The 15134-nt window shown below is 45.2% G+C and overlaps 1 long non-coding RNA gene across 1 annotated transcript in view; it reads left to right on the forward strand.

Annotated features, from left to right (window-relative positions):
- The first annotated feature begins 6939 nt into the window (after positions 1-6939).
- Positions 6940-15134, forward strand: part of LOC121843859 — a 22060-nt gene continuing 13865 nt past the window's right edge. Inside the window, exons 1-2 of the long non-coding RNA XR_006081765.1 lie at positions 6940-7523; positions 11429-11529. This is a non-coding gene — a long non-coding RNA (uncharacterized LOC121843859). The remainder of the gene's footprint in view (positions 7524-11428; positions 11530-15134) is intronic.

The raw sequence follows: 15134 nt of genomic DNA on the forward strand, positions 1-15134 counted from the left end.
GGAGAGAGGGAGACCCAGCTCAGCTCAGGCAGACTGGGCTTTAGTAATGTGCTCACGGGCTGCTGGATGAGTGCTAGAGAGGGGGAGGGGGGGTCTCCACCACCACCACCACCACCACCGAGAGTAAAGATAGAGACATGGGGGGTTGGGGGGGTTCAGGAGTCTCCACCACCGAGGGTAAAGATGGAGACATGGGGAGGGTTGGGGGGGGGTTCAGGAGTCTCCACCACCGAGGGTAAAGATAGAGACATGAACATCTGAAGGGTTTCAGGAGGGGCTCTGAAACACTTTGTGCTTAATGACTAAGTGGAGACCTGATATGTAGTACGCTCAGGTTAGCCCTGTAGTACGCTCAGGTTAGCCCTGGATAACATTCAGGTTAGCCCTGGATAACATTCAGGTTAGCCCTGGATAACATTCAGGTTAGCCCTGGTTAACGTGCAGGTCAGCCTTGGTTAACGTGCAGGTCAGCCTTAGATAACATTCAGGTTAGCCTTGGTTAACGTGCAGGTCAGCCTTAGATAACATTCAGGTTAGCCCTGGATAACGTTCAGGTTAACCCTGGTTAACATTCAGGTTAGCCCTGGATAACATTCAGGTTAGCCCTGGATAACATTCAGGTTAGCCCTGGTTAACATTCAGGTTAGCCCTGGATAACATTCAGGTTAGCCCTGGATAACATTCAGGTTAGCCCTGGATAACATTCAGGTTAGCCCTGGATAACATTCAGGTTAGCCCTGGTTAACATTCAGGTTAGCCCTGGATAACATTCAGGTTAGCTGAATATAAACTGTTTGCCTTGTCATTATGGAGTATTCTGTGTAGATTGAGGAGTAACATGTTTTATTAAATCCATTTTAGAATAAGGCTGTAAAGTTACGAAATGTGGAAAAAGTCAAGGGGTCTGAATACTTTCCGAATGCTCTGTATATCCTCCAAACACCAGCTTCTCAGGCATTATCACTTAAGAGTGAGTGAGTGAGTGAGGTGTGTGTGTGTGTGTGTATACTATCGCTAACCTAGCTTCTCCCAGGTTAGATCCCTGGGGCTCTCACCCTGACGGGCTGGGAGATGGAAACTGAGCTAACCTAGCTTCTCCCAGGTTAGATCCCCGGGTCTCTCACCCTGACGGGCTGGGAGATGGAGACTGAGCTAACCTAGCTTCTCCCAGGTTAGAGCCCCGGGTCTCTCACCCTGAGGGGCTGGGAGATGGAGACTGAGCTAACCCTCCCAGGTTAGATCCCCGGGTCTCTCACCCTGAGGGGCTGGGAGATGGAGACTGAGCTAACCTAGCTTCTCCCAGGTTAGATCGGGTCTCTCACCCTGAGGGGCTGGGAGATGGAGACTGAGCTAACCTAGCTTCTCCCAGGTTAGATCCCCGGGTCTCTCACCCTGACGGGCTGGGAGATGGAGACTGAGCTAACCTAGCTTCTCCCAGGTTAGATCCCCGGGTCTCTCACCCTGAGGGGCTGGGAGATGGAGACTGAGCTAACCTAGCTTCTCCCAGGTTAGATCCCTGGGGTTCTCACCCTGACGGGCTGGGAGATGGAAACTGAGCTAACCTAGCTTCTCCCATGTTAGATCCCCAGGTCTCTCACCCTGACGGGCTGGGAGATGGAGACTGAGCTAACCTAGCTTCTCCCAGGTTAGATCCCCGGGTCTCTCACCCTGAGGGGCTGGGAGATGGAGACTGACCTAACCTAGCTTCTCTCAGGCAGGGTTGAACTGAGATCTAGATTACACTGTACATTTGAGGACACCCTCAGCCGCATGTGAATGTGAACACTAGGATCTTGGATCACTCCCTCGTTGAATTATGAAAGATTGTCCGACTATGTCAAACGTTACTGAGAACATCACTGCTGGATGTAGAGTAAGACTCACTGCTGGATGTAGAGTAAGACTCACTGCTGGATGTAGAGTAAGACTCACTGCTGGATGTAGAGTAAGACTCACCGTTGGATGTAGAGTAAGACTGACTGCTGGATGTAGAGTAAGACTCACTGCTGGATGTAGAGTAAGACTCACTGCTGGATGTAGAGTAAGACTCACTGCTGGATGTAGAGTAAGACTCACTGCTGGATGTAGAGTAAGACTGACTGCTGGATGTAGAGTAAGACTCACTGCTGGATGTAGAGTAAGACTCACTGCTGGATGTAGAGTAAGACTGACTGCTGGATGTAAGAGACTAAGACTCACTGCTGGATGTAGAGTAAGACTCACTGCTGGATGTAGAGTAAGACTCACTGCTGGATGTAGAGTAAGACTCACTGCTGGATGTAGAGTAAGACTCACTGCTGGATGTAGAGTAAGACTCACTGCTGATGTAGAGTAAGACTCACTGCTGGATGTAGAGTAAGACTCACTGCTGGATGTAGAGTAAGACTCACTGCTGGATGTAGAGTAAGACTCACTGCTGGATGTAGAGTAAGACTCACTGCTGGATGTAGAGTAAGACTCACTGCTGGATGTGTAGAGTAAGACTCACTGCTGGATGTAGAGTAAGACTCACTGCTGGATGTAGAGTAAGACTGACTGCTGGATGTAGAGTAAGACTCACTGCTGGATGTAAGTAAGACTCACTGCTGGATGTAGAATAAGACTGACTGCTGGATGTAGAATAAGACTCACTGCTGGATGTAGAGTAAGACTCACTGCTGGATGTAGAGTAAGACTCACTGCTGGATGTAGAGTAAGACTCACTGCTGGATGTAGAGTAAGACTCACTGCTGGATGTAGAGTAAGACTCACTGCTGGATGTAGAGTAAGACTCACTGCTGGATGTAGAGTAAGACTGACTGCTGGATGTAGAGTAAGACTGACTGCTGGATGGATAGAGTAAGACTCACTGCTGGATGTAGAGTAAGACTCACTGCTGGATGTAGAGTAAGACTCACTGCTGGATGGATGTAAGACTCACCGCTGGATGTAGAGTAAGACTCACTGCTGGATGTAGAGTAAGACTCACTGCTGGATGTAGAGTAAGACTGACTGCTGGATGTAGAGTAAGACTCACTGCTGGATGTAGAGTAAGACTGACTGCTGGATGTAGAGTAAGACTGACTGCTGGATGTAGAGTAAGACTGACTGCTGGATGTAGAGTAAGACTGACTGCTGGATGTAGAGTAAGACTCACTGCTGGATGTAGAGTAAGACTGACTGCTGGATGTAGAGTAAGACTCACTGCTGGATGTAGAGTAAGACTGACTGCTGGATGTAGAGTAAGACTCACTGCTGGATGTAGAGTAAGACTCACTGCTGGATGTAGAGTAAGACTGATTGTACAGAATCGTGGTGGTGAATCTAAGACGAGCCTCAAAGTTATTATCCAACCTTTTGTTCAGCTTTTATTTCTGATTAGATTCCCCTTGGCTACTGTTACTACATGTATTCTTCCTTTTAAAAGTTGTGGCGTACTGCAGCACAGTTTTTTCGGGTGTGCCGCAGAATTCTATGGCAAAGTGATTTAAGTGTCAGCCATTGTTGCCTGAATGACGCAATTTACCACAATCTGCCACCATCTACCACAAAAACCATCACGGCATAAAGCTCAAAAGGTTTAAAGGAAGAACCAGTGTATTTTCCCTGAGGTGGATAAACACAGAGTTCATAAAGCTCAAAAGGTTGAAAGGGAGAACCAGTGTATTTTCCCTGAGGTGGATTAACACAGAGTTATACTCCTAAAACCGGCTGGAAATCCAGATTAGCCATCTGGCAAATGCCAGATGGGCCGGGATCATTTTTTAGTTGGGCTGGGCGGGTCCAAATTGGTACACACAAAAAAACAAAATAAGTGACACTGTCGGTGGGCCAGTGGGCCTGTTCAGATGCCTCTGTTATAATCAATAATGAGCATTTGGCTGATCAGTGGGCAACGCCCCCCACCCCCCTTTTTTTGTTTTGTTAATAGGCTGAGCTGAGCTAGCGCAAATTCACATTGAAGGTCAAACCCGAGGCATCATCAAAGAGATGTGAAAATGTGTTTATTCTGTGTTCTCTAGTCTACTTCCTGGATGTGCTTTGTATCCCAGCATGTGAGTGAACACAGTCTCTCTCTCTCAATCACTTCCTCACAGTTTGATCCAGACTGGTGTTCTCTGACAACACACACACAGTATTCTCTGTGGTTATCTACCCCCCACTGGCTTGACCTCTGTGAGCCGGGTCTCCTGCGAGCCCTGATGACAGTTCATTCCCATTATCTGTCTGTCTCACAGCGGATCAACAGGTCGTGCCGCTAGAGATTTGTGTTTCACGCTGAAGGAGAAACACAGAAAAACAACCCATTACCTGAGATTAAAGGGATATCACTTGACATCACTTAATTCATCTGTGACATTTGGACTCTCTCAGTCTTTTGTGCTGGTGATTTTGTAATTCACAGGGTCAAATTGAAATATGAATCCCTTCACATCCAACACGCTAATTCTTTCCATTGAACCTGTTAAAATAGACAACATTCTAGAAAATGGAGTTTGGTGGGAGATCAAACACACCCAATCCATACTGTAGCAGGTAGTAGCCTATAGGCTGAACACATATCATACTGTAGTAGCCTATAGGCTGAACACATATCATACTGTAGCAGGTAGTAGCCTATAGGCTGAACACATATCATACTGTAGCAGGTATAAGCCTATAGGCTGAACACATATCATACTGTAGTAGCCTATAGGCTGAACACATATCATACTGTAGCAGGTAGTAGCCTATAGGCTGAACACATATCATACTGTAGCAGGTAGTAGCCTATAGGCTGAACACATATCATACTGTAGCAGGTAGTAGCCTATAGGCTGAACACATATCATACTGCTGAACACATATTATACTGTAGCAGGTAGTAGTAGCCTATAGGCTGAACACATATCATCACTGTAGCAGGTAGTAGCCTATAGGCTGAACACATATCATACTGTAGCAGGTAGTAGCCTATAGGCTGAACACATATCATACTGTAGCAGGTAGTAGCCTATAGGCTGAACACATATCATACATGTAGTAGCCAGCCTATAGGCTGAACACATATCATACTGTAGCAGGTAGTAGCCTATAGGCTGAACACATATCATACTGTAGCAGGTAGTAGCCTATAGGCTGAACACATATCATACTGTAGCAGGTAGTAGCCTATAGGCTGAACACATATCATACTGTAGTAGCCTATAGGCTGAACACATATCATACTGTAGTAGCCTATAGGCTGAACACATATCATACTGTAGCAGGTAGTAGCCTATAGGCTGAACACATATCATACTGTAGCAGCCTATAGGCTGAACACATATCATACTGTAGCAGGTAGTAGCCTATAGGCTGAACACATATCATACTGTAGCAGGTATAAGCCTATAGGCTGAACACATATCATACTGTAGCAGGTAGTAGCCTATAGGCTGAACACATATCATACTGTAGCAGGTAGTAGCCTATAGGCTGAACACATATCATACTGTAGTAGCCTATAGGCTGAACACATATCATACTGTAGCAGGTAGTAGCCTATAGGCTGAACACATATCATACTGTAGCAGGTAGTAGCCTATAGGCTGAACACATATCATACTGTAGCAGGTAGTAGCCTATAGGCTGAACACATATCATACTGTAGCAGGTAGTAGCCTATAGGCTGAACACATATCATACTGTAGCAGGTAGTAGCCTATAGGCTGAACACATATCATACTGTAGTAGCCTATAGGCTGAACACATATCATACTGTAGCTATAGGTAGTAGCCTATAGGCTGAACACATATCATACTGTAGTAGCCTATAGGCTGAACACATATCATACTGTAGTAGGTAGCAGCCTATAGGCTGAGCACATATCATACTGTAGCAGGTAGTAGCCTATAGGCTGAACACATATCATACTGTAGTAGCATATAGGCTGAACACATATCATACTGTAGCAGGTAGTTGCCTATCTTACTGGTAGCAGTAGGTAGCAGCCTATAGGCGGAATACTGTTTTGTAGGCTGGAGCATAGTAATGATGTGGTGATATGTAGGGTGGAACATAGTAATAATGTGGTGATATGTAGGGTGGAACATAGTGATGAGGTGGTGATATGTAGGGTGGAACATAGTGATGAGGTGATGATATGTAGGGTGGAACATAGTAATGAGGTGGTGATATGTAGGGTGGAACATAGTGATGAGGTGGTGATATGTAGGGTGGAACAGTAATGATGTGTTGATATGTAGGGTGGAACATAGTAATGAGGTGGTGATATGTAGGGTGGAACATAGTAATGATGTGGTGATATGTAGGGTGGAACATAGTAATGATGTGGTGATATGTAGGGTGGAACATAGTAATGATGTGGTGATATGTAGGGTGGAACATAGTAATGATGTGGTGATATGTAGGGTGGAACATAGTAATGATGTGGTGATATGTAGGGTGGAACATAGTAATGATGTGTTGATATGTAGGGTGGAACATAGTAATGATGTGGTGATATGTAGGGTGGTGAGGGTGGAACATAGTAATGAGGTGATGATATGTAGGGTGGAACAGTAATGATGTGTTGATATGTAGGGTGGAACATAGTGATGTGGGGGTGATATGTAGGGTGGAACATAGTAATGATGTGGTGATATGTAGGGTGGAACATAGTAATGATGTGTTGATATGTAGGGTGGAACATAGTAATGATGTGGTGATATGTAGGGTGGAACATAGTGATGTGGAACATAGTAATGATGGGGTGATATGTAGGGTGGAACATAGTAATGATATGGTGATATGTAGGGTGGAACATAGTAATTAGGTGGTGATATGACCTAGTGTGACAGTTTTTGAGACACTCTCCCATTTCTCCCAGTCCTTAGAGGACCAGTGCCATCATGTGTGTTCCTGGCAATGTTCTCCTGCTGTCTGAGTGTTCCTGGTATGTTCTCCTGCTGTCTGAGTGTTCCTGGTATGTTCTCCTGCTGTCTGAGTGTTCCTGGTAATGTTCTCCTGCTGTCTGTGTTCCTGGTAATGTTCTCCTGCTGTCTGAGTGTTCCTGGTAATGTTCTCCTGATGTCTGAGTGTTCCTGGTAATGTTCTCCTGCTGTCTGAGTGTTCCTGGTAATGTTCTCCTGCTGTCTGAGTGTTCCTGGTAATGTTCTCCTGCTGTCTGAGTGTTCCTGGTAATGTTCTCCTGCTGTCTGAGTGTTCCTGGTAATGTTCTCCTGCTGTCTGAGTGTTCCTGAGGACCATTAATCAGTTTGGATCTAAACCAGATGTCTCTCTGATTTCTTTCAGAGTGTTCCTGAAGGCCATTAATCAATTTGGATCTAAACCAGATGTCTCTCTGATTTCTTTCAGAGTGTTCCTGAGGGCCATTAATCAGTTTGGATCTAAACCAGATGTCTCTCTGATTTCTTTCAGAGTGTTCCTGAGGGCCATTAATCAGTTTGGATCTAAACCAGATGTCTCTCTGATTTCTTTCAGAGTGTTCCTGAGGGCCATTAATCAGTATGCAGCCGTGTTAAACAAGAAGTTCCTGGATCAGACCAACTTTGAGCTTCAGGTAAGCTCACCACTCTATAAAGCCTCAGTTTGTTAAACACAAATACTGTTACTCCATTAGTCAATCTGCCAGGCCTGAAGACTGGTTTAATTATGTCAATCTAATGTCAAATCTATGTTTATGTAGAGTTTTGTTTCGCTAGTCTTGCACTGCATTAGGAGAGCTTAACGAGACTGGTTGAATAGTGAAGTCATTAAAGACGGTCTAGAACGGTGACTTGATTGCCTTCAAAAGTATTTATTGCTGACACTTTGCAGAGCTCCTTCATCAAAAACACTGGTTGAATACTGTTAATGAACTGTAAAATGTATGCTTCTTTTAGGATTGATCCCGACCCCCAAAAAATATTGGTAGACCGAAAGGCGTCTGTTCTTTCGACCGATCGATTGAATGTTTTAAACATGTATTTTTCAATGTGTTTTAATAAAATCAGCTATATGTATTGAGCTTGTCTGATGCTTTAATCTTACGGCTTGATTAAATAAGACAAATGCCTCAAGAGGGAGCCAGAGATCTAGATAACCAGAGTAAAACAACCTTAACCTGACCCAACTATTCTCCTCATGTTCCTGCTGGCTATAACGCTCATTCCTTCAACGATAAACGCAAATCCGACCATCACCCCTGTTTGAGACAAAACCGTGACTCCTCAGTGAAGACCACTTTTTTCCCAGTCCTGTCTGGTCCAGCAACGGTGGGTTTGTGCCCATAGGTGACGTTGTTGCCGGTGACGTCTGGTGAGGACCTGCCTTACAACAGGCCTACAAGCCCTCAGTCCAGCCTCTCTCAGCCTATTGCGGACAGTCTGAGCACTGATGGAGGGATTGTGCGTTCCTGGTGTAACTCGGGCAGTTGTTGTTGCCATCCTGTACCTGTCCCGCAGGTGTGATGTTCGGATGTACCGATCCTGTGCAGGTGTTGTTACACGTGGTCTGCCACTGCGAGGACGATCAGCTGTCCGTCCTGTCTCCCTGTAGCGCTGTCTTAGGCGTCTCACAGTACAGACATTGCAATTTATTGCCCTGGCCTCATCTGCAGTCCTCATGCCTCCTTGCAACATGCCTAAGGCACGTTCACACAGATGAGCAGCGACCCTGGGCATCTTTCTTTTTGTGTTTTTCGGAGTCAATAGAAAGGCCTCTTTAGTGTCCTAAGTTTTCATAACTGTGACCTTAATTGCCTACCGTCTGTAAGCTGTTAGTGTCTTTACAACCGTTCCACAGGTGCATGTTCATTAATTGTTTATGGTTCATTGAACAAGCAGGGAAACAGTGTTTAAACCCTTTACAATGGAGATCTGTGAAGTTATTTGTGTTTTTACGTATTATCTTTGAAAGACAGGGTCCTGAAAAAGGGACGTCTCTTTATTTTCTTTTTTCGTGTTTTCACTTGTCATCGTGTGGTATTGTGGGGTATCGTGTGGTATTGTGGGGTATTGTGGGGTATTGTTGGGGCATTGTGGGGCATTGTTGGGTATTGTGGGGTATTGTGGGGTATTGTTGGGGCATTGTGGGGTATTGTTGGGGCATTTGGGGTATTGTTGGGGCATTGTGGGGTATTGTTGGGGCATTGTGGGGCATTGTGGGGTATTGTTGGGTATTGTTGGGGTATTGTGGGGGTATTGTGGGGTATTGTTTGGGTATTGTTGGGTATTTGGGTGGGGTATTGTTGGGGCATTTGTATTGTTGGGGCATTGTGGGGTATTGTTGGGGCATTGTGGGGTGGGGTATTGTTGGGGCATTTGGGTATTGTTGGGGTATTGTTGGGGTATGGGGGTATTTGGGTATTGTTTGGGTATTGTTGGGTATTGTGGGGTATTGTGGGGTATTGTTGGGGCATTGTGGGGCATTGTGGGGTATTGTTGGGTATTGTTGGGGTATTGTGGGGTATTGTGGGGTATTGTTGGGGTATTGTGGGGTATTGTGGGGTATTGTTGGGGTATTGTTGGTATTGTGAGGTATTGTTGGGGTATTGTGGGGTATTGTTGGGGTATTGTTGGGGTATTGTGGGGTATTGTTGGGGTATTGTGGGGTATTGTTGGGGTATTGTTGGGGTATTGTTGGGGTATTGTTGGGGTATTGTTGGGGCATTGTGGGGTATTGTTGGGGTATTGTTGGGGTATTGTGGGGTATTGTTGGGGTATTGTGGGGTATTGTGGGGTATTGTGGGGTATTGTGTGGTATTGTGGGGTATTGTTGTTGGGTATTGTGGGGTATTGTTGGGGTATTGTGGGGTATTTGGGGTATTGTGGGGTATTGTTGGGGTATTGTGGGTATTGTATTATTGTTGGGGTTTGGGGTATTGTGTGGTATTGTTGGGTATTGTGGGGTATTGTGGGTATTGTTGGGTATTGTGGGGTATTGTTGGGTATTGTGTGGTATTGTTGGGTATTGTGTGGTATTGTTGGGTATTGTGTGGTATTGTTGGGTATTGTGTGGTATTGTGGGGTATTGTGGGGCATTGTGGGGTATTGTGGGGTATTGTGGGGCATTGTGTGGTATTGTGGGGTATTGTGTGGTATTGTGTGGTATTGTGTGTAGATGGGTGAGAAAAGAGATCCATTTAATCCATGTTGAATTCAGTCTGTAACAACATGGGGATTAAGTCCAGGGGTATAAACACTTTCTGAAGGCTCTGTAATAGTAGGGATTACGTCCCAAATGACACATTATCCCCTACATAGTGTACTACTTTTGACTAGGGCTCTGGTACGAAGTAGTGCACTGAATAGAGAATAGGGTGCCATTTGGGACTCACTTGGTCATTCGAACGCTCTTAACGAAAGGGGTTGAACTCTACAGCACTAAAAATGAGATTAGCATAAACACGTTTGACAGTGGTACGCTTAAATTACTGTATAATGAGCTGTGATTTTAAAAAAGCCATTTCGGGAATATTTTATCTCGTCTCTTCGAGGCATTCATGCTCCTTTTTTCCTACTTTTTCAAATCTGTCACATATGGAAGAATTGTTAATGCTGTTCACTATTTAACTGCAGACGAAGGTCTCGGCAGCTTTTTAAAGCCTTCAGGTCATGTCTTCATTGTGATAAAGTTCACGCGTCTCCTAATAACACTGGAACGTCCTGCTGAATTCTGTTATTTTGAATATATCTTCATCAACAACTAAAGGGCACGTGGATCATTAGTCTGGCTACAAATCAAATCAAATCAAATTTATTTATATAGCCCTTCGTACATCAGCTGATATCTCAAAGTGCTGTACAGAAACCCAGTAACTTGATTATGCCATTCTTAGTGCAAATTTCGGAAAATGAAAAAGACCTAGCTAAAAGATAAATTGCAGTTAATTTTTTCAAACCGTGTTTGTCCGTTTCCCCAGGTTTCCCCAATGCATATTTTTTTAAAGAGGTGTACAACACCTCTTTAATAGAATGAATATGTGTCTCTGAATCTAAGCCATGTTGTCATCTGTGTGTCGGTTCCTCTGCTTCAGAAAGAGAGTGTCTGAAAGGCGGAGGCTAATATAGAATGGTCTGAATGTTTATAGATATCTTCAGGATGAGATTGTTATTGCTATGACAACCTGGCAATATGCACCTCTTTCTCTTTCTCCCTTCTCTCTTCCCTCTCTCTTCCCCCTCTCCTCCCTTCTCTCTTCCCCCCTCCCTTCTCTCTTCCCTTCCCCCTCCCTTCTCTCTTCCCCCCTCCTCCCTCCTCTCTCTCTCTTCCCCCTCTCCTCCCTTCTCTCCTCTCTCCTCCCTTCTCTCTTCCCCCCCTCTCCTTCCCTCTCCTCCCTTCTCTCTTCCCCCTCTCCTTCCTTCTCTCCTCCCTTCTCTCTTCTCTCCTTACTTATCTCCCTCTCTCCTCTCTTCTCTCCTTACTTATCTCCCTCTCTCCTCTCTTCTCTCCTTACTTATCTCCCTCTCTCCTCTCTCCTCTCAGCTGTGGAACAACTACTTCCACCTCGCCGTGGCATATCTTACCCAGGAGTCCTTGCAGCTTGAGAACTTCTCCAGCGACAAACGATCCAAGATCTTCCAGAAGTGAGTTACATTACCCCCGTCACGCACTGCCCAGAGGACAGGACATTACCCCCGTCACACACTACCCAGAGGACATTACCCCCGTCACACACTCCCCAGAGGACAGGACATTACCACCGTCACACACCCCCAGAGGACATTACCCCCATCACACACTCCCCAGAGGACTGGACATTACCACCGTCACACACTCCCCAGAGGACATTACCCCGTCACACACTCCCCAGAGGACAGGACATTACCCCCGTCTGACACTCCCCAGAGGACATTAGCCCCGTCACACACTCCCCAGAGGACAGGACATTACCCCCGTCACACACTCCCCAGAGGACATTACCCCCATCACACACTCCCCAGAGGACAGGACATTAACCCCGTCACACACTCCCCAGAGGACAGGACATTACCCCGTCACACACTCCCCAGAGGACAGGACATTACCCCCGTCACACACTCCCCAGAGGACAGGACATTACCCCCGCACACACTCCCCAGAGGACAGGACATTACCCCCGTCACACACTCCCCAGAGGACAGGACATTACCCCCGTCACACACTCCCCAGAGGACAGGACATTACCCCGTCACACACTCCCCAGAGGACAGGACATTACCCTCGTCACACACTCCCCAGAGGACAGGACATTACCCCCGTCACACACTCCCCAGAGGACATTACCCCCGGCACACACTCCCCAGAGGACAGGACAGAGGACAGGACAGAGACAAACCCCCTGTCTCTCTGTTATCTCATCCTATAGTTTCACTGTCTCTCTGTTATCTCATCCTATAGTTTCACTGTCTCTCTGTAATCTCATCCTATAGTTTCACTGTCTCTCTGTAATCTCATCCTATAGTTTCACTGTCTCTCTGTAATCTCATCCTATAGTTCCACTGTCTCTCTGTAATCTCATCCTATAGTTTCACTGTCTCTCTGTAATCTCATCCTATAGTTTCACTGTCTCTCTGTAATCTCATCCTATAGTTTCACTGTCTCTCTGTAATCTCATCCTATAGTTTCACTGTCTCTCTGTAATCTCATCCTATAGTTTCACTGTCTCTCTGTAATCTCATCCTATAGTTTCACTGTCTCTCTGTAATCTCATCCTATAGTTTCACTGTCTCTCTGTAAATCCTCATCCTGTAATCTCATCCTATAGTTTCACTGTCTCTCTGTAATCTCATCCTATAGTTTCACTGTCTCTCTGTAATCTCATCCTATAGTTTCACTGTCTCTCTGTAATCTCATCCTATAGTTTCACTGTCTCTCTGTAATCTCATCCTATAGTTTCACTGTCTCTCTGTAATCTCATCCTATAGTTTCACTGTCTCTCTGTAATCTCATCCTATAGTTCCACTGTCTCTCTGTAATCTCATCCTATAGTTTCACTGTCTCTGTAACTCGTATGTGATTGTATTACCTCTCTACATTAAGAGGAATTAACAATGTAAATCACTCTGCAATGCAGCTTCTGTTAAATGACTCAAATGTAAATCCATCTCCTTGTGTATCAATATATAATGTTTGTCTCTAACCTATTCAATGTTTTAGTCCTCACTACTGTTTCAGAGCCAATATATATTTCGTCCCACACCTGACATTGCGGTGTGCTGAGATTACAGTTTTGTGTCTCATTTAGTGACTGTGTACGACAGACTGTGGGTGACGGACGTCTCAAATACCTCAGTCAGTGTTCCTCCAGTAGGGAACTCATTTAGGCCGTGTGAAAAATCTTCCACAACTCACTCATAATGACATTTCTCCAAACTGCAAGTGGGAATAGTTTCATTTCTATCCGTTATCTATTCTACACTATATCCACAAAAAGTCATTTCATGTAAAGATAGTTTCACTGTCTCTCTCGTATCTGATTGTATTCTCTCTCATTAAGAGGAATTCTGTCTCTCTCTGTCCCTGTAAATCTCAAATGTAAATCCATCTCTTGTGTATCAATATATAATGTCTGTCTCTAACCTCTGTTTTCTCTCACTCTGTTTCAGAGCCTATATTTCTCTCTCTCTGACATTCTCTCTGATTCTCTCTCATTTAGTCTGTGTACGACAGACTCTCGACTCAAATCTTCAGTGTTCCTGTCTCTCTGTGAAAAATCTTCCACAACTCACTCATAATGAATTTCTGCAAGTGGGAATAGTTTCTCTCACTCTCTGTCTCTCTCTCTCTCTTCGTCATCATTTCTCTCTGTCTCTCTCTGTCTCTCTCTCTCTCTCTCTGTCTCTCTCTCTCTCTCTCTCTCTCTGTCTCTCTCTCTCTCTCTCTGTAATCTCTCTCTCTGTCTCTCTCTGTCTCTCTCTCTCTCTCTCTGTCTCCTCTCTCTCTCTCTCTCTCTCTGTCTCTCTCTCTCTCTCTCTCTCTCTCTCTCTCTCTCTCTCTCTTCTCTCTCTCTCTGTGTGTCTCTCTCTCTCTCTCTGTGTCTCTCTCTCTCTGTCTCTCTCTGTCCCTGTCTCTCTCTGTCCCTTTCTCTCTCTCTCTCTCTCTCTGTCTCTCTGTCTCTCTGTCTCTCTGTCTGTCTCTCTCGCTCTCCCTCTCTGTCTCTGTCTCTCTCTCTCTGTCCCTGTCTCTTTCTCTCTCACAAAAGAGCTGACAGCCAGTCACTCTTACTAGCACATTGCCCTCATTGTCTACAGATGGTTAGCTAGTAGCTACATAGAGGACAATGTGATAGTAGCTACATAGAGGACAATGTGATAGTAGCTACATAGAGGACAATGTGATAGTAGCTACATAGAGGACAATGTGATAGTACAGTGGGGAGAACAAGTATTTGATACACTGACGATTTGTAGAGGTCTGTAATTTTTATCATAGGTACACTTCAACTGTGAGAGACGGAATCTAAAACAAAAATCCAGAAAATCACGTATGATGTTTAAGTAATTAATTTGCATTTTATTGCATGACATAAGTATTTGATGCATCAGAAAAGCAGAACTTAATATTTGGTACAGAAACCTTTGTTTGCAATTACAGAGATCATACGTTTCCTGTAGTTCTTGACCAGGTTTGCACACACTGCAGCAGGGATTTTAGCCCACTCCTCCATACAGACCTTCTCCAGATCCTTCAGGTTTCGGGGCTGTCGCTGGGCAATACGGACTTTCAGCTCCCTCCAAAGATGTTCTATTGGGTTCAGGTCTGGAGACTGGCTAGGCCACTCCAGGACCTTGAGATGCTTCTTACGGAGCCACTCCTTAGTTGCCCTGACTGTGTGTTTCAGGTCATTGTCATGCTGGAAGACCCAGCCACGACCCATCTTCAATGCTCTTACTGAGGGAAGGAGGTTGTTGGCCAAGATCTCGTGATACATGGCCCCATCCATCCTCCTCAATACGGTGCAGTTGTCCTGTCCCCTTTGCAGAAAAGCATCCCCAAAGAATGATGTTTCCACCTCCATGCTTCACGGGTGGGATGGTGTTCTTGGGGTTGTACTCATCCTTCTTCTTCCTCCAAACAAGGCGAATGGAGTTTAGACCAAAAAGCTCTATTTTTGTCTCATCAGACCACATGACCTTCTCCAATTCCTCCTCTGGATCATCCAGATGGTCATTGGCAAACTTCAGACAGGCCTGGACATGCGCTGGCTTGA

The sequence above is a fragment of the Oncorhynchus tshawytscha genome, unplaced genomic scaffold (assembly GCF_018296145.1).
Source record: "Oncorhynchus tshawytscha isolate Ot180627B unplaced genomic scaffold, Otsh_v2.0 Un_contig_8810_pilon_pilon, whole genome shotgun sequence".
NCBI lineage: Eukaryota > Metazoa > Chordata > Actinopteri > Salmoniformes > Salmonidae > Oncorhynchus > Oncorhynchus tshawytscha.